The following is a 20,608-nucleotide window of genomic DNA, read 5'->3' on the forward strand; positions in this document are numbered from 1 at the left end:
TCTTTATTTCTTTGTGATTTTAACATCGTGTGAAAGTAAAGACCAAACCTTTATGCTTGAACCCTTGGTAAGTGGGCAATCCTAGACCTCTGCAAAGTAAGCAACAACTTTCTCTTAAACTATGGTGGAATGTTTACTCTCCCTCCAAATCCACACCAGACTCTTCGAGTGGAGGGTAGTTTTGATAGTTCCGCCTCCCACCACACTTAGTTATGTGGATTCTCATGGAACATTTAGGGTTTGGGAGGACCGTAGTGCTCGAAGAGGTGTAGGATCCTTAGAGGGGAGCTTTGTAGAGCCGTAGTCGGTGGACCTATCGACTTTTCTTTCCTCTAGGAGCATCATCTAGCCATCATTAGGGCAGCCTGTAACGGTGGTAGAGGCTAGTGTGCAACAAGAGAGCCTCCATTAATGAAGAGGGGGGGCTCCAATTTATAGATTTGGGCCTCCCATGAGCTAAAATGGCAAGAGAAGGTTACAATGACAAGTGGAGAGCCACACAATAGCTGAAGTGACAAGTGTGAGGCCACTTGTCTCACTTTGATCCACTTTCTAACAAGTGTCAGGCCACTTGTCTCACTTTGGTCCACTTTCTTGTCACATGTCCCAATCTAAGAGATGGGTCCTTCCATAATCTTTACCTCTAAAAATATCCCAGCTAGTAGACATTCTGTCATAGGCACTATGCCAACTCTTGGTATCTGCTCAATTCTAGATGTAATGATGCGAACAGAATTTCCATCGGAGTCGGGCCAAAAACAGCAACTCTCCTAAATTTTAGGAGTGTGGTCCTTTGTATTCTAGGATAATCCCCCATTCCCAAAGCTTGTACCTTCTAAATATTTAGACATCCTGGAGTCCACCAGACCCCTTTCATACTGGGAAATGTCCAGGCTGGTGACATCCTCCCCAGTTTCTTAAAAGTTGTCCTCAACTTTAAGCTTCAAGCCATATATTCAAGATATAATCATGTCCCATCAAGTGGGCGAGACGAGTGTGCGCTTTTGCCGCACAGGTCGTAGCTGGGGACTTGCCAGACACCGTATGCGAGCCACGAACGGCTACAAGCATACAACCAGGGAAGGAAGCTCAAACAGAATGCCAAAGGGTGTGTCACTCACCGCTTAACTGCTGCCTTGAAGGATTCCCGCGTCGCAGCCGTGAAGGAGGAGCCGCCGTCGTCGCTCTACCGCCTCTCCGCCGTCTCGCCGTGCCGCTACACAGTGCGCTCGATCGCTCTCTCACTCTCTCTCTCTCTCTCTCACACACGCAAGAGAAGGAAAACAAGGAGATAAGGCAAGAGCACTCTTCTATTCACAACACATGAGAATGAGGATTTTAGGGTTACATTTGACTCATATAGGTGACTTGGCCGTTCACACTTGGGCGCCCATACATGGCCGGCCGACCCTAATCCTTATCCTACTGATATCCAAGGTGCGCCTCTCATCGGCGATCACCCAATCCCTTCATCCTTAACATATGGTGCCGACAAGCCCGGCCCATGACTCAGAATATTTAAATTAATGACGTAAAATATAGTATGTCGCAATGTCCGCCATGGGTTAACATGCCCCCCTTCCTGATGTAGATTCCGTCCTCGGAAGCTATGGTATGGTAAGCTCGAGAGGGTTGTTGTGGTAGACCGTCTGCAAAACAGGGAAGTAGAGTGAAGGTATGCTGGAATTCAAAAGATATAAAGTGTATAAATTCAAGCGTGTGAGACCACAATGGATGTTGCTATTAGAACTTAGTTTAAGGGTACATGAGTAAGCTAGTGTAGCAAATTAATAGGAGTTTAAAATTATTGAAAGGAATTCAAGAGTTAGCAAGGTGTCAAAGGTTAATCAAGGTTTATAACTGGCCTAAGTCAAGGAAAATAACCAAGCTTAATAAATAAACAGATGACCATACTGTGTCTACTCTAAGAACAAGTAGTTACCACGAGCCTAGGGACACAAGAAACATCAGAGTTACAGGAGCCTTTTGCCTTTTCTTTTTTTTTTTGTTTTTTTTTGCACATGACAATTTTTATACACAATGGCGACCTTCCTAAGGCAAAACTAACATCGATCCTGGTACCATGTTTAACACAAGGCATTATCCAGGAATCTATTAGCTCACTTTAGGCAAGGCTACCCCCTACCAACCAAGGCATCGGTCTGGAGTAGAATACTCCTCGCCTACCAAGTATCAATAAGGCGATAGGCCAACATTAAAGCACATCATAGACTTGTATTGCCATTTATTGTAGGCTTTTTTTTTTTTAAAAGTTTGTTTTGATCTTCGCTCCTGAACTAAAATGTGTTCTTACATCTTTTCGACAAGGGGTAAAATCTATGTCCTAGAGGTCAACACACACACAGCCAGGTGTTCAAACATTAAGATGGTTTGACCCTAGACCTAAGACAATCGTATTCCAAGGTTAACTAAAGACGTCATGCTGCCTAGGAATATTTCCAATAAAGTTAAGCTCATTAATGATTTACACTAGCATGCAAGCAACTTCAAAAACTAAGTAGTACATTGATAATTTCCATGTGGTCATGCATTATAGTTTATGCAATTGATTGAACAGTAAAAACGAAAGAGAGTGGGTATGGAAGAATTACACCTGTAATTGGAGATCTCCTTGATGTGACGAGACAGCTTGCAATTTGATGTAGATATATTTTGATGAACGTTGCGGCAGTCTCTTGACTTGGAAGCGAACCCACCTCAAACTTTTTAACCTGTACAATCAACTCACAAGCACTATACCTCGAGAGGCACATCAGTGTGAAAATTTCAAGACTTGTTTAAGGAATCTAAACTAGAAAAAAACTTGGAAACGCTAACCTACCTACCAGTCACCACACTACTACTGAGGATACGGTAAGAGGATGTTGTAGAGTCCTGGCTTTAGCCCTAAGGCTAAGCCTCTATCCGCATCATCCAAATAAATAAAATCAACCTCAGTAGTGCCATGAGTTTCATCCGTCCATTCATCATTGTCAGATATTTCCTTTTCATTTTCCCATCCACATAAACTCATCAAAAATGTAACCATGCGAGGATAGTCATCTTGTGGAAAAGGAAAGCATTGGGCTATCGGGGATATGTCCTCTACGGAGTAGGGGTCGGTCATGGTCAATAGGCGAATTAGCCATTCTAATTCCTCAATATTTTCCTCTCTGGCTAGTACATCTATATGATCCCATTCAGTTTCAATTACAGGATAGCACATGTGGAATATCTGAGAAAGGTACAGATGATACCTCTCACCAAAGGTAGGAGTGGATGAAGTGTATGATGATCGGGCATCTGCCATATCTGCAAACACAGATATAGCATCAGTAGGTTTATGACAGGACAATCTAGTTCTTGATTGTATACGGATATCTCTGCTCTTAACGTGCTCTTGCTCTTTTTACTATTTTTTTATTTTGTTTTCTTTGTTTTGTTTATGTATGAAGCTATATATATACATCCCCTTGAATTTGGCAATTACATGGTCAGGGGAGAAGGTTAAGGAGGAAGCATTAGAATGTCGAGCGTGAGTACATGCTCCCCCTTTCCTTGGGTAGATCATATTATTTGCAATGATGTTGCAGCCTCTTGGAACCAATTTGTCCAGCGGGTCATAGGTTGTGATGTGGGCAAATAGCTTTTTATGACCCTTGTGGCCACATCCAATTGTAGAGATGGTAGTGTACGCTCCCATTGACGAATGGAGGAAATGGTTTCCGACGATACTATTACAAGGGGAGACGTAGACTCATCGGTTTTTTGTTGGGTGTTGACAAGAGTAGGTGTAGGGCATGTAGAAACTTCTATATGATTGTGTGCCTGGCATGAGGAGCTAGAAGCTTCATGTGGCTCCCCCCTTCCTGAGCTAGGTGGTAATGATCGATATCGTTTGGGAATCCAAACTAACTCTGGAAGTGGTGCGGAGCACTCTGTTACCTTTCCCTTACCACGGTCTTGAATTGTCATTGGGGTGGCAACAATTGGTTTGCAAGGTTTTATAGGTGATGTAGAGGGATTCACCTTATGTTTAGGAACCCAAATCTGGTCATTCCCCTCGTAGTACCCTTGGGCTACTAATAATTTTTTAGGGATCCACCGCAATGTTACATTGCCCTTTCTCGGGTGGGTAGCTACTTTCCTTTTACGAGGCTTCTTGGTGGCTGAACGAGATTGAGCAGGGGAAGTAGCTGTTAACGAAGCTTTGGGGACCCATTTATATGTACTCTTTGGCATAGTAAGCGAAGCTTTAGGGACCACCTTGCCTGTTTCCACTCTTGGCGTTGAAGCGTTAGAGGGGTGGCCAACAATCGAAGATGGTTTTGCCACTGGACTTTGTGATTTTTCGTTATCTAATATTTGAGTGGATGACTTAGGTGCGGGATTTTGAGCGGTCAGACCTAGTGTTGGTTCTTGCGTTGTGACTTGTCTGGTTGCCCAATCGATATTGCACTTGGTGGCCATCATCCATTTACGCCCTAAGATTACAGTCCCTTCCATGGTACCAGCAGGCATAACCAAAAAGCTTTGAATTATGGTTCCCTTGTCATAAGCAACCGGAGTGTGCAGAATTCCTGAGACAGGGGTTTTCTTCTTGCTGATTCCTTGAACTTGGATAGAACTCTTGGATAAAGGTGGTTTTCCCAGTTGACACCACACGCCATATGATAGCAAATTGTGTTGAGCTCCTGTATCCAATAATGCATTATACAGCACCTCCCCGTAAGGACTCTGTAACTCAATTGGGTATCTTAGAGGTGGGTCAGATTCCAATGCATCCTCCTCTGCTTCCTCGAAAAATACTTGCGTAATTCCCAAGTTGGCTTCTCGTTGTCTCCTAGCACGCTGTTGACGTTCTTTGGCTTCGACTCTTGCTTGTATCTTTTTAAGCTCAGCCTGTTCTTTAGCTGCCTTCTTTTGATGGATTGCGTGTAACTCCTCCTGGCTCAAGGGGTCATAGTATCTTTTGAATTTACTCCCATTAAGGAATCCAATGGTTTCAACTCCGTCGAGAGTCTCCACTCTGATGGTACCTTGCGGGGTAATTTCACATACTCTATATGGTCCCTTACCAGCATATTTGAGTTTCTTCTTTTCGTTTCGCACTCCATACATCAGGACTTTATCCCCAACCTTGATGTCCTTGTCCTTTAGATGGCGATCAAACCATTTTTTCCTTCTATCCTTCTCCACAAGGGCATTGTATACAGCCAATTGTCTTTCTTCGTTTAGTCGCTCAAGGATATACAGACGCTCTGCTAAGGGATTACCATCCCAACCCTCTTGAGTAGCAACACGAAGACTAGGAATGACAAATTCCCACGGCATGACTGCTTCTTGGCCATATACCATTTTGAATGGTGTGCAATTAATAGCCACTTTGTACGCAGTACGATAGGCCCATAAAGCTGTCGTGAGCTTTAGATCCCAATCCGTGCGATGAGCTTCAACTGTCTTTGTCAAAACAGAGATTAATGTCTTGTTTGTACTCTCGGCTTGGCCATTCGCTTGCGGATAATAAGGAGTAGATTTGTGATGGGATATCATGAAATTTGTTGTGAGCTCCTTAATCACGTCATTTATAAAATGCGTTCCATTGTCGCTCACAAGTTCAAAAGGACAACCGAAGCGTGTGATTATATTTTCAAAGAGGAACTTGGCTGTTGTCCTCGCATCTGCCTTACGTGTCGCTTTCGCTTCAGCCCATTTGGTCATATAGTCAGTGGCCACAATAATATAGCGAGATTGTGTGTTTCGGGCCGTTGGGCTAATTGGACCTACAAAGTCTAAACCCCACTTTTCAAATGGTTGGTTTACTTTGATTGGATGTAGGGGCATCTGATCTTTCCTCTGGGGTTTCTTATATCGTTGGCATTCATCGCAACCCTTCACAAAGAGTGATGCATCTTGGAACATAGTGGGCCACCAATACCCTGATTGTAAGATCTTTCGCGCAGTTAAGTCTCCTGAGAAGTGACCACCGGCTACACCCATATGTGCCTCTTGCAAAATGTATAGATACTCATCTTCTCGGGCACAACGCCTAAGAACGTCATCCTTTCCTCTTTTATAAAGAGTCCCGGCTATCAGGCAATAGGGTTCGCATTCTTTGATCAGCTTTCGAGCTAGATCTTTACGAAGCTCCTTGGGTGGAAAGCCATTAACCAAAAAGTTAACAATCTTCTCACTCCATTCAGGCATTGTCTCCACCATGAACAGGGAAGTGTCAGGTAAGTCATCATCAACCCCTGTAGGAGCCTCACCATTGGGTATGCGAGACAAATGATCAGCCATAACATGTTTCTTGCCAGGTCTCACAACAACCGTGAAATCAAATTCAAGAAGAATCAATAGCCATCGTGTGATTCTTCCTGTGGAGCATGGTTTATTTACCAGATACAACAATGCTTGATGATCCACATAGAAAACAAACTTGGTGGCAAGGAGATAATAACGAAATTTCCTTACTGCATATATCATTGCCAACCCTTCTCGCTCCGTAGTGGTGTAGTTCATCTCAGCATCGTTCAACTGGCGACTGGCAAAGCTAATGGGGTAGTCTAGCTTATGTTCTCCAGGTTGAGTTAACACACACCCAATAGCAAAGTTTGATGCATCAATATGCACATGGAAGAGTAAATCCCAGTTAGGCATTCTCAAGATTGGAGCACTCGCCAAGGCCTTCTTTAATAGCTCATAGGCACCGTCACATTCTTCGGTCCAAATAAACTCGATGAGAAGCTTATACAATGGTCGAGCTATCTCGGCGAAGAAGAGAATAAACCTTCGATAATAACCAACATGGCCCATAAAGCGTTGGACTCCCTTGTAGTTGGTGGGTGGGGGTAATTCCAGAATGACCTTGATTTTACTCTCATCAGTGGAAATCCCATTTTTGGACACTATATGCCCTAAGATAACTCCGTGTTTAACCCAGAATTGGCATTTGAAAGGATTCAAGGAGATGCGATATAATCTACACCTTTCAAATATTTTTCGTAAACACATCAAGTGCTCGTCCCAAGAGGAATGAACACAAAGATCATCTAAGAAAGCTTCACAGAAGTCCCTTAGATATTCCTTAAAGGCCGTGTTTATCAATCGTTGGAATGTTGCAGGTGCATTGGTCAAGCCAAAAGCCATGACGCGAAAGGCAAACACTCCAAACTCCGTGATAAATGCTGTTTTAGCTTGGTCCTCGTCTGCAATTGTGATCTGATTGTAACCCGAGTACCCATCTAAAAAGCTATATGCCTCCTTGCCTGCCACTCTTTCAAGAACATGTTCAGAATATGGCAAGGGGTAATGATCCCTTCTGGTGGCTGCATTAACCTTTTTGAGATCAACGCACACTCTGAGTTTCCCATTCTTCTTTGGCACGATGACTATCGGAGAAACCCATTCTGAGTGCTCAATTGGGTATATGAATCCACATTTTACCAGCTTTTCAATTTCCTCTTGTACAATCTTTGCGTACTTAGGATTCATTGGGTAGGGACGTTGCTGGACTGGTTTAGCAGTGCTAATCATTGGAATCGTGTGTTGCACCACCGAGGGTGGAACACCCTTCATATCATGATATGTCCAAGCAAATATGTCCTTGAATTCTTTAAGAAGCTTCGTAAGTGCAGCTTCTTCCGCCTTGGTGAGGTCTTGAGCAATATAAACTGGTTTAGACTCCTCACCCGGATCTGCTAGGTCTATCTCCTTAACTACCGCAGGGCCATCGTAGACACCGCTACTCCCATTGGTAGGCGTTCGTTGGGCTTTTGTGTAGACTACTTTACGTTCCCCTGTGGTGAATGATTTGAAATGCTCGGGGGCGGGGTGTAAGTCTACTGGTTCTTGTTGTGCCAGACTTTTTTCTTTCAATTCCGCTTCCTTTTGTTGTTGAGCCAACTCTTGGTTTTGCCGCCTTCTTGCAGTACGACTTAGTTTCGGCTTCTCTTCGATTTCTAATTGGGCGACGTCATGAGGTTGCGGAATACACCACATGACGCTTTGGAGGTATTGTCCCCAATTATCCGCTATCTTCCGATGAGCATCAATGGCTCCTACATAACTAAGCCATTCTGCAGTGGATCTTTCCTTGTTTATTGCAGTTCGTACATTAGCTCGATAGCGTTGGCGCTTATGTCTCGTTTTCTTCTTACCAAGTTTTTGATTTTTGTTTCTATCCGATTCGGACTCACTTGGTCGATCTTCACTTTCGGATGAACTGCAGGAGGCCACTGTCCTAGGCCTTGAGCACCTTGCTTCCACATTTGGGTGAATATTTGATTCATTTTCCCCATCAGGCTCAGGGTCAGTTTCTTCTTGAGATTCATACTCAGAGTTGCATTGGTCAGAGTCTTCGTTACTTTCAGTGTCGGTGGAGTTTGCCACGTTCTCGCCATCAGGAGTCAAGTGCATAACACCTATCATGTTTATTGGCACTAACGGTGGCATATCTTGCCCCTCAGGTGTTACCCAACTTGTGCCACTATTTCCCCATGTGTCTATGGTTGCCGCTAGGTGTACCCAATCCACGTTATCCGACTCAGTCATACCCGGTAGGACATCCATATAAGGAGAATCTTTCCCATCATCAGTCTCTTTTTTGCATGTATAGCAATACCTTAATGGGGCAGAGTGAACAGTGGTATCCGATCGATTATCGATGATAACCTTGCTTCCTAAAGGATGTGCATGACCATTCTCAAGATCAACTCGAATGACAGAGTCCTGGAATTGTAGGTAGACATGGTTTTTCGACCAGTCATGTACCATTTGTGCTTCCCTCATGAAAGGACGTCCTAAGATCATTTGATATGACATAGGATGCTTGGAGAAATCCATTACAATGAAGGTATGTTTTACCTTGTATCCCAGGACCTTGATCTTAAGGTCCCTTAACATTCCAATAGGTTTAGCTATGGTTCCGTTTGCCATCTTAACCACTATGTTTGTGACTTCGAGGTGAGGCCTTCCCATAGATTCCCAACAGTTTTTAGTCACAATGCTCACTCCAGCACCACCATCAAGGATTCCCTTTAGAGTTAATCCCTTGGTAGTAATGGGGAGGGTGGCATTAGATTCGTCACCTTCAAAGTACTGTCCCAACTTGTTCACAGGTATTTCCACGACCGAATCTTCATCAAAGTTGGGTTGTAGATCCCAATGCTCCCCTTCATCTTGAAGCGTGTCGGGTCTATCCATATTTGCAAATTGTGGTAGCCCCGCCTTTAGTTCCCCATTGAGAAATGCCCGAAGAGCTAAGAATAGCTCAGGATCTCCGTATAATTTGGATATGATCGTGGTTCTGATCTCAGAGGACATGAAATCCATTAGCTTGGACACATTCAACGGTACTTTTCGAGACATCGCCCCTTGACTAGGGACTGGTGAAGATGGAATCACTTCCTCTTCGATGGGGTCAGGCATTCCCTCACTAAACATTCTTTCCAGCAAGAAGGGTGTTTGCCCACTTCCGGATGTCCTATCCTCACTTTCTTCCCGAATGATACTCGGTATAGCTAACGGTTTATGGTTCCGGTGAGGCTGAACTTGCGTAGGAAACACTGTGTCTGAAATTTTGACTTTTCTCGGGTTTGGCTCTAGTTCTCTTTGTGTTTCTTCCACCAAACCCCTTAAGTGTTGTACTTGTTCAATCTCCTCAACTGGGTTTGGGTAAGTTCCAATCTTTTTCTTGAGGGTTTTTGGCCCACGTGGCTTGTCTTGGGGAGTCTCAGTCAGTTTGGGTGGTCGAGAGGGCATTAACTGACTTGGTTGTGGGGCCGAGGAAGTTTCCTTCTGTTTTTCCTTATTTATGTACTCGCTTGATTCCCCTTCATTGAGCTCCCGAGTGGGTTCCTCCCTTAAGGTAGTGGCTTTGGTCCCCATGGTTTCTATTGAATCGGAATCATCTTCAGGATCATTCATATACACGGGGTCGTCTCCTGTCCCTATGTTAGTCTTTGAACTAGGCTTGGAGCTCGTGGCATTAAGCGATCTCTTCCGCCGTGTTTTCTTTTTCTTTGCCTGAGCGATTGATGCAGTATCCCTTTCTTCAAGAATGTAGTTTTGATTTTGAAGCATTGACCGTGTAACTACATTCGCGGGTACAACGGGTGTGGTTCTTCGTGCTTGGTTGGTGACCTCAACCAAATTCAATGGCGTAATCTTGGGTGCATTAGGATTATGTGGACATTGAGCGATCAAATGATCTATGCCACAACGATTACATGTAAGTACCGGCATTCCCGATGTGCTCCCTTGATTTGGTTGCATCTGAGTAGCGATCTTTTGTAACCTATTAGGGCACTCCGCTACACGATGCGGTCCACCACACTCGTAACATTGAAGAGGTGGTCTCCTCGCCATGGTATTAAGGTTTTGCCCTCTTGTGGCAAGAGCAGCCGCTTGATATACAGGCTTGACTTGCCCGAAATGATCCTCCATGTAGTACTGGGGAATCATTTCAAACGTATCAATCCCGTATGGAGCAGTGGGGTCTATCTCCTCTTCATAATCCCCACATGCACTATGTGACTCACAACCCATCTGGTTTACAGGGGTAATCCTTGGATGTGGAGGTTGTGGTCCTAGCACTGGCGGTGGTAATGGCACAGACTGGACTACATTCGGATTCCTTGGAACTATGTGCTGTGATGGTTGCTCGATAGGTTGTGCAGGCATTAGCGAGGGTACTTGAGGTGTGTTTGACCAAGCTAGTGGTGCCTGGTTTGCCAACATTCGCTTAAGTGTTAGGCAATCTTTAGATTGATGGCCATACTTACCACATGCATTGCAATTCCCATTGAATTTGACTCTGAATGTGGGACATTCACTCGTGCTATGTGGTCCTAAGCACACCGAACACCATTGTTGCTCTCTCCTTGGGTACATATGGCTATTCTGAGGAGCTCGATTACCCCTAAAGTATTCTTGGAGAGCCTTAGTAAGGTCGGTCACAGACATTTCAGATATCTTGGGCTCCTTGGCAATAGGTTTTACCGTCATTGGCTCGTGCCCAGATACTTGCGAACTAACAGATTTTGTTTCTGAAGACACCTTTTTACCTGCAATCATCAAGTTGTCTTCTAACTGGATTGCATTGGCAGTGACTGCTTCCCACGTTGTAAGACCTCTAATGACTAGGCCATTGTAAATGTCCTCGTGGCGCAATCCTCGGATGAATCTATCGAGGAGTTGGTTGTTATTGAAGCGTTCATCGGGAGTGCAGCGAGAATTTAGATGCTTCAATCGACTTATAAAGTCTCTCACTGACTCCCCTTCCTCGCGTTCAGCTTTTTGGAGTTGAGATGCTACCCCCCAAAGCACACCCTCACGTATGTATTCTTTCAAGAACAATCTCTTGAGAGTGGGGTAGTGAGTGCGCTCTTCAACCCTTAAGGTTCGATACCAATCTCCGGCCTTCCCACTCAAGGTTAAGCCTAAGGCTTTACACTTATGCAGCTCATTGTGTTCTTCCAAGGAATCACACACGTGCTCAAAGACTTCAATGTGCTTCCTAACATCCTCGTTACCACTGAAGTTTTGAGTGAGCTTAGCCACTTGTACTGCCTTGCTTCTAGGTTCTCTCTCAGGCATACCCCGCATGTTTTCCGCAATAGATCGTCCGATCGTCTGAGCAAACGCTGCGAGATCACCTAGGTGAGCAGGCATAGTTGGTGGAGGCACTTCTGGGATAGCCTGGCTGATAGGAGTTGGCGTTGGTCTGAGTAGGTTGGCAAATGACGTAGGATATGATATGTGACTAGGCCTAGCTCCCCTTGGATAATGGTTATGATAAGGCGGTCTTGGAGCATACGCCATTGGCATACTAGGAGGCGTAGGAGCTACATGAGCATGAGTAACAATAGGTACATAAGGCCGATAGGCACTACCATGCACTGTTGTAGGTACTGTTCCACTAGGTAGTGGTGTCGTACTAACTACAGTGGTAACAGGTGCGCTTTCTGTCATGCTCATCATTGGGGTAGGCATTGCAGATTCCTTAATGGAAAGTTGAGCCAAGGTTGGAAAACTAAAGTTACTACTCGTGGGCTCAACCTGCATTGAGACTCCAGGCGAAACAACATATGAAGGGTCTATGGGACTCACCGAGGGAGTCTCCAATTGTGATAGGGTTGGTTGTTTGGCCTTGCCCGTATCCAAAAACCTCATAGGGCCAGTGGAAACTAGGTCCACTCCCCTATTTTGCCTCTCAATTTGGATAATTCTATGAATCACCTCACATATCATGTGTTGTTGCTCCTCTAGATTAGTGGCGCTAGATGTAGATCGTAGGACTTCTAACCAACCTACATGGTATGTGTAACCCGTGTATAGGTCCGTTAGAGTCTCTGTGTGTAGATCATATTCCCAATTTTCATTGAGAAATATCCCATCTAGACTTGGTGTGCCAAACGGTTCTCTTGAAGTGGACGCAATGTCACTTCTTATGGATTGGCTTCTAGGGACCTCTACTTTAGGAAGAGCATCGGAATGTGGTAGCTCAGTAGGGCCCTCATTAAACGAAGTGGGTAGAATATCCACATGGACACTCTTTGGGAGGGTAGGGTCTACATAAGATGTGAATGGTGAATCTACTACCCCTCCTTCCTCATTTACTTCGCTTGTCGCATGTTCAGAGCGTGTAGCTCTACTAAAGGTCTCTATTAGACGACTAAACATGCTAGATCCGGGTTGTGGGGCCCACACTGGCATGTTTTGGCTTGTCTCCTCATGGTTCTTGGTAGGGTGCCCTTCCATGGCTTCTGAGTCAGAGGATGAGTCACTATCCACTATTCGTGGATCTTGGGTTGCACTCCCTTGGGTTCCAGCCGAAGGCCAAGATGCCAACGTGGAGGGATGGTGTGAGCCTGCGTATACTGAAACGCTTTCTAGTGGTTCAGGCTCTAGCACCCGACCAGAGCGTAGATGCATGTGACGTGGGTACCCTACGTGCGTTGGTAACTACTCTTGAAACTCACACAAGTGGTTTCTTAGGTGTTTCGCACTTCGTTTTTACTTGTTTTTGTGTTGTTTTTAACTCGTTTTTGACCCCCTTACTTACGGTCGAACTTGGACTAGGGCGTGTGATAGCTCGAAACGAGCGTATCGTTTAAAGGGTCCTAGTGTGCTTTACAGCACCGTGTTCGCCTATCTAGAGCTCCTGTAGTCCTCAAAATAGTCCGTTTCCTTTGGGGGGAAGGGGCAAAAGCCTATTTGCTTGTGGAGGAAAGGGTGAGGGCTTTATCCCACATGCTCACTTTACTCCTTGGGGAGTGGGCTACATATAGGGCACGACTTCCCATAAGCTCTCACTTGAGAGAAAGCTATGGAGGCTCACTCTCCTATATATATATATCAAAAGACCGAGACCGAGACCGAGACCGAGGCTGGGGCCGGGGCCGGGGCCGGGGTCGGGGTCGTGGGTCGTGGGTCGTGGGTCAATTGGGGTTCTTTCTTTTCAAAATTTTTTTCTCCAATTAGAAAAGCTTTCCTCTCCACACGTTTGGTTCTTTCTTTGAAAATAAAATTTAATTTTTTCTTTTTTCTTTTTTGTAATTTTCTTATTTTTTATTTTCTGTTTTTTTTTTGTGGGATAAGTTTTCTAGGGTTTCCTTATGGTTCAACCTTGGCCGCGGCGCAGTTCGCACACACAGCACAGATCTGGGGATTCAGAAATCCCTCTCACACGCAGAAACCAGATAACAGAACGTACGCCCACACGCGGAGCGAAAATATAACAAAAGAAACAGGAATACAGAAGACAAATTGCAGAAACAGAGATTGAAAACCACAGAAACACCTCAACAGCAACACAGACGCCTTTCCTATAGTGTAGATTAAACTTCACGCAGCAGCCGAGCTGCAAACTGGAGCTTGGTGCAGGGCAACTCCCCGGCAGCGGCGCCAAAAATGTGCGCTTTTGCCGCACAGGTCGTAGCTGGGGACTTGCCAGACACCGTATGCGAGCCACGAATGGCTACAAGCATACAACCAGGGAAGGAAGCTCAAACAGAATGCCAAAGGGTGTGTCACTCACCGCTTAACTGCTGCCTTGAAGGATTCCCGCGTCGCAGCCGTGAAGGAGGAGCCGCCGTCGCCGCTCTACCGCCTCTCCGCCGTCTCGCCGTGCCGCTACACAGTGCGCTCGATCGCTCTCTCACTCTCTCTCTCTCTCTCTCTCACACACGCAGGAGAAGGAAAACAAGGAGATAAGGCAAGAGCACTCTTCTATTCACAACACATGAGAATGAGGATTTTAGGGTTACATTTGACTCATATAGGTGACTTGGCCGTTCACACTTGGGCGCCCATACATGGCCGGCCGACCCTAACCCTTATCCTACTGATATCCAAGGTGCGCCTCTCATCGGCGATCACCCAATCCCTTCATCCTTAACATATGGTGCCGACAAGCCCGGCCCATGACTCAGAATATTTAAATTAATGACGTAAAATATAGTATGTCGCAATGTCCGCCATGGGTTAACAACGAGACAGTCTCAAAAATCTAATATAACTGAAGAATCCATGTCCCAAAGAAATGGGTGAGACTAAATAAGTCTCCATAATACCAATATTAAAATCATGTCCCAAAATAAATGGGCGAGAATTCCATGGAAGATATGCTAGACAGAGGCACAAGAGCCAATTGTGTCTCAATCACCAATATCAAGAGAGTATCATATACCAATGAAAATCACGAACCAGGTGCTAAGACACTTAAATAAGTGCCATGCACAAGAAACTAGTGCCTCTCACAGAAACATGTGCTATGCACACAAACTGGCTCCATTCAAGAGCACAAACCATGGTGACAAAAAAGCTGGTTCTCCATAATTCTGGCAATCCTTTCTCCCAATCCCAACAGTTCCCATGTTCTCCCATACAATCCCAACTCTGATCAACAAGCATGGTGTGGAAACAATGAAACACTCACTCCACAATCCCAACACGAATCCACGTGTATGGTGGAGTGTTCATTGAATTGCCCTCTCACAATCCCAACATGAATCCACATGCATGGTGAGATGAACAATGAACCTCTTGGCCTTTGTATGGAGAGATAGTGATTCTAATATGGCATAAAGATAAATAAATCCATGTCCCAAATAAATGGGCGAGACAAAACAGTCCCATAAGTCGAGATATCATAATCATGTCCCAAGTAAATGGGCGAGACAAATCAGTTCCATAAGTCCAGATATCATAATCCATGTCCCAAGTAGATGGGCGAGACAAAATAAGTCACCTGCCAACAAGACATCGGTCCACATGACCCTTGGCATAGACATAAGTGCCGTGCCAACCAGGCGTCATGTCCACTTTACCACTTGCACTCCGTACTGGTACTCTGATCACACACCTTGGATGAGAGGTGGGCTCAAGTAACAAGATAAAACAATCACTCGCAGGCATAGATAAGTTGGTGTTCCATAAGCATTTCTGCTACACATAGTTTATAGGCATTTCGGCCACCAATAGTTTGTAGGCATTTCGGCCACCAACTCACACTACCCTCTCAAGTGCCCATGTTCCCTTCCATCTGCTCTCTATTGTTCCATCCACACATGGTAGAAACAATCTTCAAGAGAGCACGTAGGACAAGAGAACACTACACAGGGTATGTGAACCATGAGTTTCATAAGTCCAATGCATCCCAAATAAAGAGAGCCAAAAAGAATAATCCATAAACCTGAGGATAGATCCAAATCCCTAGAAAAGAAGTCCAGAAATCCATAGACCTGTATGCCATAACTTTTACCACATACTCCGTGCTAACCACACACCTTGGAGTAGAGGTGGACTTTTATCCATAAAAGCATCATATCCATGAGAGATCCAAATATTTCTTCTCTATAAACTGGGACAGATTCGTCCATAGAAATTGCTTGTTAAGCCCAATATCTATATAAATCTCGTTCAAGAAAGAAATCTCCATAGATATAATCCATGCCAATAAAGGGAGCCATAAACAATGTTTCCTTGAAACCATCTCAAGGCAAACAACACCACCTTTCTCCTTGCATGGCTATACAAGGGTTAGTGAACATAAAAAACACTTCATAGTAAATAGCAAAAGCACCAACTTTGCAAACTCAAAGTGTACTTAGCTTTTCTTTGCCAGGTTGGTCATGAAGCCAAAAGAAATATCTCGTCACCATATCCTTAAGATATCCTGGGATATATCTCCATATAGCTTGCTTGTAAGCTTGATAATATAATCCACAATATCTATATGGAAAGAGTGCTAAACGTGTGCACATAAAAGCCAACTCCACACTTCCAAGATAAATTTTGTAAATTTATAAATCCTTAGATCAACCAGCTGTCTACTACTCATGCTCTTGCTTCATAAGCTATGAAGCGGCTGGCCATGCTTAACAACAATGATGGTAAGTGTGGTCCCACACTTGAGATCTTTTCTCTTCTTCCTTATTGATAGAAGGAAGCCTCCGCTTCCAAGAACGCCTATGCTCTGATACCAATGTAGCTCGCGGCGGGTGCCCAGGGGACTAGGGTCTTTGACACACTTGTTGATACCATCACTGCATATTAAAACATTTAAACATGGCCACAACCTTAACACATATCCATCATCACTTTGCATAAAACATAAAAGCTGGACAAAACATCCACAAATGCTGAAAATGGAGCTTGCACGTGTGACACCGCATAGAGGCCGGAATGGGCCGATCCCCCCCCCCCCCCCCCCCTTGGAGTATTTTATTACCCAAGGAGAATAATGTCATGTACAAGCTTTGAGGGCCTTACTTGTTAGAAGTCATCTCTTGTCTTTATCAGACACCAGGGCCTCTGTTGTGGGTGTGCCCGCCCTGTATAGGTGTTTTATCATTTTTCCTCACTCCCCGTATTTTTTCTCCATTTTTTCCTATTTTTTCCAGGGTGTGGGAGGTAGTGTAGGACCTGTTGGCTGTACCAGATGCTTGCCGACTGGTCACAGGCAGTCCTAGTTGCTCTCTGCTGCTGGCCGACTGCACACGAGTGATGGCCGACTTTGATTTGTTGGCCAACTGCTGTATTTTCTGGTCGTGGGGATTTCAGGTCCAGTCGGCTGTCCATCTACTGGCCGACCCCACTCATGGGGCCATATAAAATGGCGCCATGGCCCCCCACCTGTTGTATTCAGTTTTTTCCTCGGAATCTTGTGTATAGAGAAGAATTATACGCCTATCTCTCTCCTTCTCTTGTGCTGTCTATTTTCTGCACTCTACTTGCTCTTGTGGTCTCAGATTTGGTTATCATTTCCGCTGCGTATTTTGACATTACTCTCCCCACGGGAGATGCCGGATTATCCATATACAAATGCCATAACACAGTCCAACACGAGGCATCCAAGCCGGAACATAGGCTGTAGAAATGCCGAGCCAACAATATAATCCATATACCTCCGTGTGAGTACTGATTCTTTCCCAAAAACCACGGGTCTTCATGCAATAGAGCTGGTACAGCAAGTACAACTCTCCATTCAGCCATTACAGCAGGTACAATGGTTGGTACAGCCAGTACGGTGGTTGGTACAGTAGGTACATCAAGTACAAATGCTAGTACAGCAGGTACAATGACTGGTACAGTAAGTATAGAAGCTGGTACAACGGGTACAATGGGTGGTACAGCAAGTACAAGGATTGGTACAGCTAGTACAATGGTTGGTACAGCAAGTACAAAGGTTGGTACAACAAGTACAATGGCTAGAAATCATAATAAATGATTAAATACCCTTGCCTTCAGTATTTCTTCGCGATGGAAGCAGCCAAAACAGTCCCCAACAGCTGGTATTCTTCATGGGCAGCCTTCAAGAGAGAGAGAGAGAGAGAGAGAGAGAGAGAGAGAGAGAGTAGCCATCATTAGGGCAGCCTGTAACGGTGGTAGAGGCTAGTGTGCAACAAGAGAGCCTCCATTAATGAAGAGAGAGGGCTCCAATTTATAGATTTGGGCCTTCCATGAGCTAAAATGGCAAGAGAAGGCTACAATGACAAGTTGAGAGCCACACAATAGCTGAAGTGACAAGTGTGAGGCCACTTGTCTCACTTTGATCCACTTTCTAACAAGTGTCAGGCCACTTGTCTCACTTTGGTCCACTTTCTTGCCACATGTCCCAATCTAAGAGATGGGTCCTTCCATAATCTTTACCTCTAAAAATATCCCAGCTAGTAGACATTCTGTCATAGGCACTTTGCCAACTCTTGGTATCTGCTCAATTCCAGAATTAATGACGCGAACAGAATTTCCATCGGAGTCGGGCCAAAAATAGCAACTCTCCTAAATTTTAGGAGTGTGGTCCTTTGTATTCTAGGATAATCCCCCATTCCCAAAGCTTGTACTTTCTAAATATTTAGACATCCTAGAGTCCACCAGACCCCTTTCATATTGGGAAATGTCCAGACTGGTGACACGGTGCTAAGTGGGGGTGTTAGACATCATCATCCCCTTACTATTGGCTTCCTTTGTGTATTAGATTGGAGATTCGGCAGTGGAGGCCCATCACCCTCCCTGGGACTGCATACAAAATCTTAGCCAAATCCGTCAGTTGGCGATTGCAGCCTTTCCTCCCTGATTTGATTCATGGCACACAGACAGGTTTTGTTCAGGAGGATCGGAGCATTCTGGACAACATCTTCACTTTTTCGGATGCGACTACTTTGGCTAGATTGAGGCAGCAGGATTTGATATTTCTCCTTCTTGATTTTGAGCAAGCCTATGACAGGGTGGACTGGGGTTTCCTGAAGGGAATGATGTGCCATATGGGATTTCCAAAGGAGTGGGTTCGAGGTGTTTTCGAGTTCTATTCGGCTTAGGTTCTCATGAAGGGGCTAGAGGTGACAGATTTCCTCTCTCTCGCTCGGCTAGACAAGGTTGCCTGCTTCCACCTTTTCTCTTCTTGTTTGTTGTTGAGGCCATAAGCAGTTTTCTCTCTACATGGGAGATAGGGCTATAGGGGCTGCGTCTTCCCATTCGCTCATAGGTTGAGCTGCTTAACAACGTTTGTAGGCGACACAGTGGCATACTTATCTGGGGATGCGGGAATCTATAGAGATTCGCTGATGCGATTGAGATCTTCTGTTGTGCACAGATCAACTGGCACAAGTCATGGTGGTTCTAGGTTGGAGGCTAGTTGAGGCTTTTCAATGGATACCGAGCGGCACTCCTGTTCGCTATCTTGGATGCCACGTCAGTATTGATATCTCCCTGGAGGAGCAACTAGCCCCCCTTCTTTTGAGCATTCAGAGGAAGTTGCTATATTGGAGCTCAGTTAGGCATTCCTTAGCTAGCCGGGTCGTGGTGGCAAACCAGGTTCTGCTCACCACTATGTGGTACATCACCTCTTGCTATGCCTTTTCCCGGGCTTGCATTCGTCAGGTTTAGTGGTTGATCCACAATTTTCTTTGGGTTCGTAGCGATGGGAGCCAAGGGTATGTCATGTATGGTGAACACACCCAACCACTACGCTGCGCGGGGGGGCCCGTTTGGGGGGGGGGTTCCGTAATTGGGGCAAGCCACTTCGGGGGATGGATGAGTCAATGTCGAGACTACGTCTGTCCTTGCCCCGTATACCAGTGAGGCTCCTCTCCTGGGCCTCCGGATGAAACCAATCACCGATTGACCATGTTGGGCCAATAAGGCTCCCCACGATACATATGGGCGGGTCCCTAACATATGACCATTGGGTAAACGGACCAAGGGGTGGTTCCATATCAAGGGCTAATGGAGGCACTCCTTTGTTTGTAACTAGAGTGGACTACTGAAGGGCCAACCTAAGGTGCTCCCAAGCTCATAGGAGGCTGGCAGAAAATGTCTTCAAATGCTAGGATAAAGCCACGAGCCCTCATGTCCGTGAAGATCCATCTCGTACTCTGGGGCCAAGGACCTCCCAAACGGGGGTGTGGTGGGCCGAGATCCGGGCTAGGAGAAAGCTTCCAAGGCTTGCCTCCCAGAAGAAGTCCACAAACTATCAACTTGCCCAAAAGGGCTCAGCTCTGGATAGAGGGGTTGATGATGCAAGCCCCCAGATCACTCTCCAAGCCACCTTGGACCGCGCAAGCCTGTCCATGGCGCTGATGAGAGCTCTGCCCTCCTCACCTTCTCTATTGGACCACATGGCAGACTTGACAAAGCAGATCCCCCTTTGGAGGATTTTGGTGGATGCACCTTGTAGAGGGTGAGGGTGATAGGATTCCATGAGCATTGTTGGCACATTGAGTTTTGCAAAGAACTCAATGTTCATGAGAAAAAGCAGGGGGAAAAGCATCACACTTTTTTTAGTTTTGTGCAGGGAATTTGTTTACTCTAAACCCTTATGTCTGTGCTTGTCGTTGTGTGCTTTCTATTTATGCTCTGAATTTTTTATTCCCTTTTTGAAATGTTAGGGTTGGGCAGGAGCTGGTCGCCGCCATGTTCGTGTGTCCATGGAGATATACATGGATATGGGGCTGACTTTAGCTCTTTGCTGGGAGCCCTTTTGTTCGTCAAGAAGAGGGGACGAAGGAGAGCATATAGAGCAAAGCATGCGCGCTGGCCTTGGCATGGCAAAGAAGGGTTGTGTGGGTACTGTTCAGAGCACAGAGAGAAGGGGAAAGGCGTGCTG

At 45.4% G+C, this 20,608-nt stretch overlaps 1 protein-coding gene across 1 annotated transcript in view; it reads left to right on the top strand.

Annotated features, from left to right (window-relative positions):
• LOC147606345 (uncharacterized) overlaps positions 1 to 20,608 on the top strand; it is a 38,036-nt gene that overhangs the window by 957 nt on the left and 16,471 nt on the right. The gene's annotated exons all lie outside the window — the stretch shown is intronic.

Source organism: Cibotium barometz, chromosome 57 (genome assembly GCF_041138505.1).
Source record: "Cibotium barometz isolate CiBa-2024 chromosome 57, ASM4113850v1, whole genome shotgun sequence".
Lineage (NCBI taxonomy): Eukaryota > Viridiplantae > Streptophyta > Polypodiopsida > Cyatheales > Cibotiaceae > Cibotium > Cibotium barometz.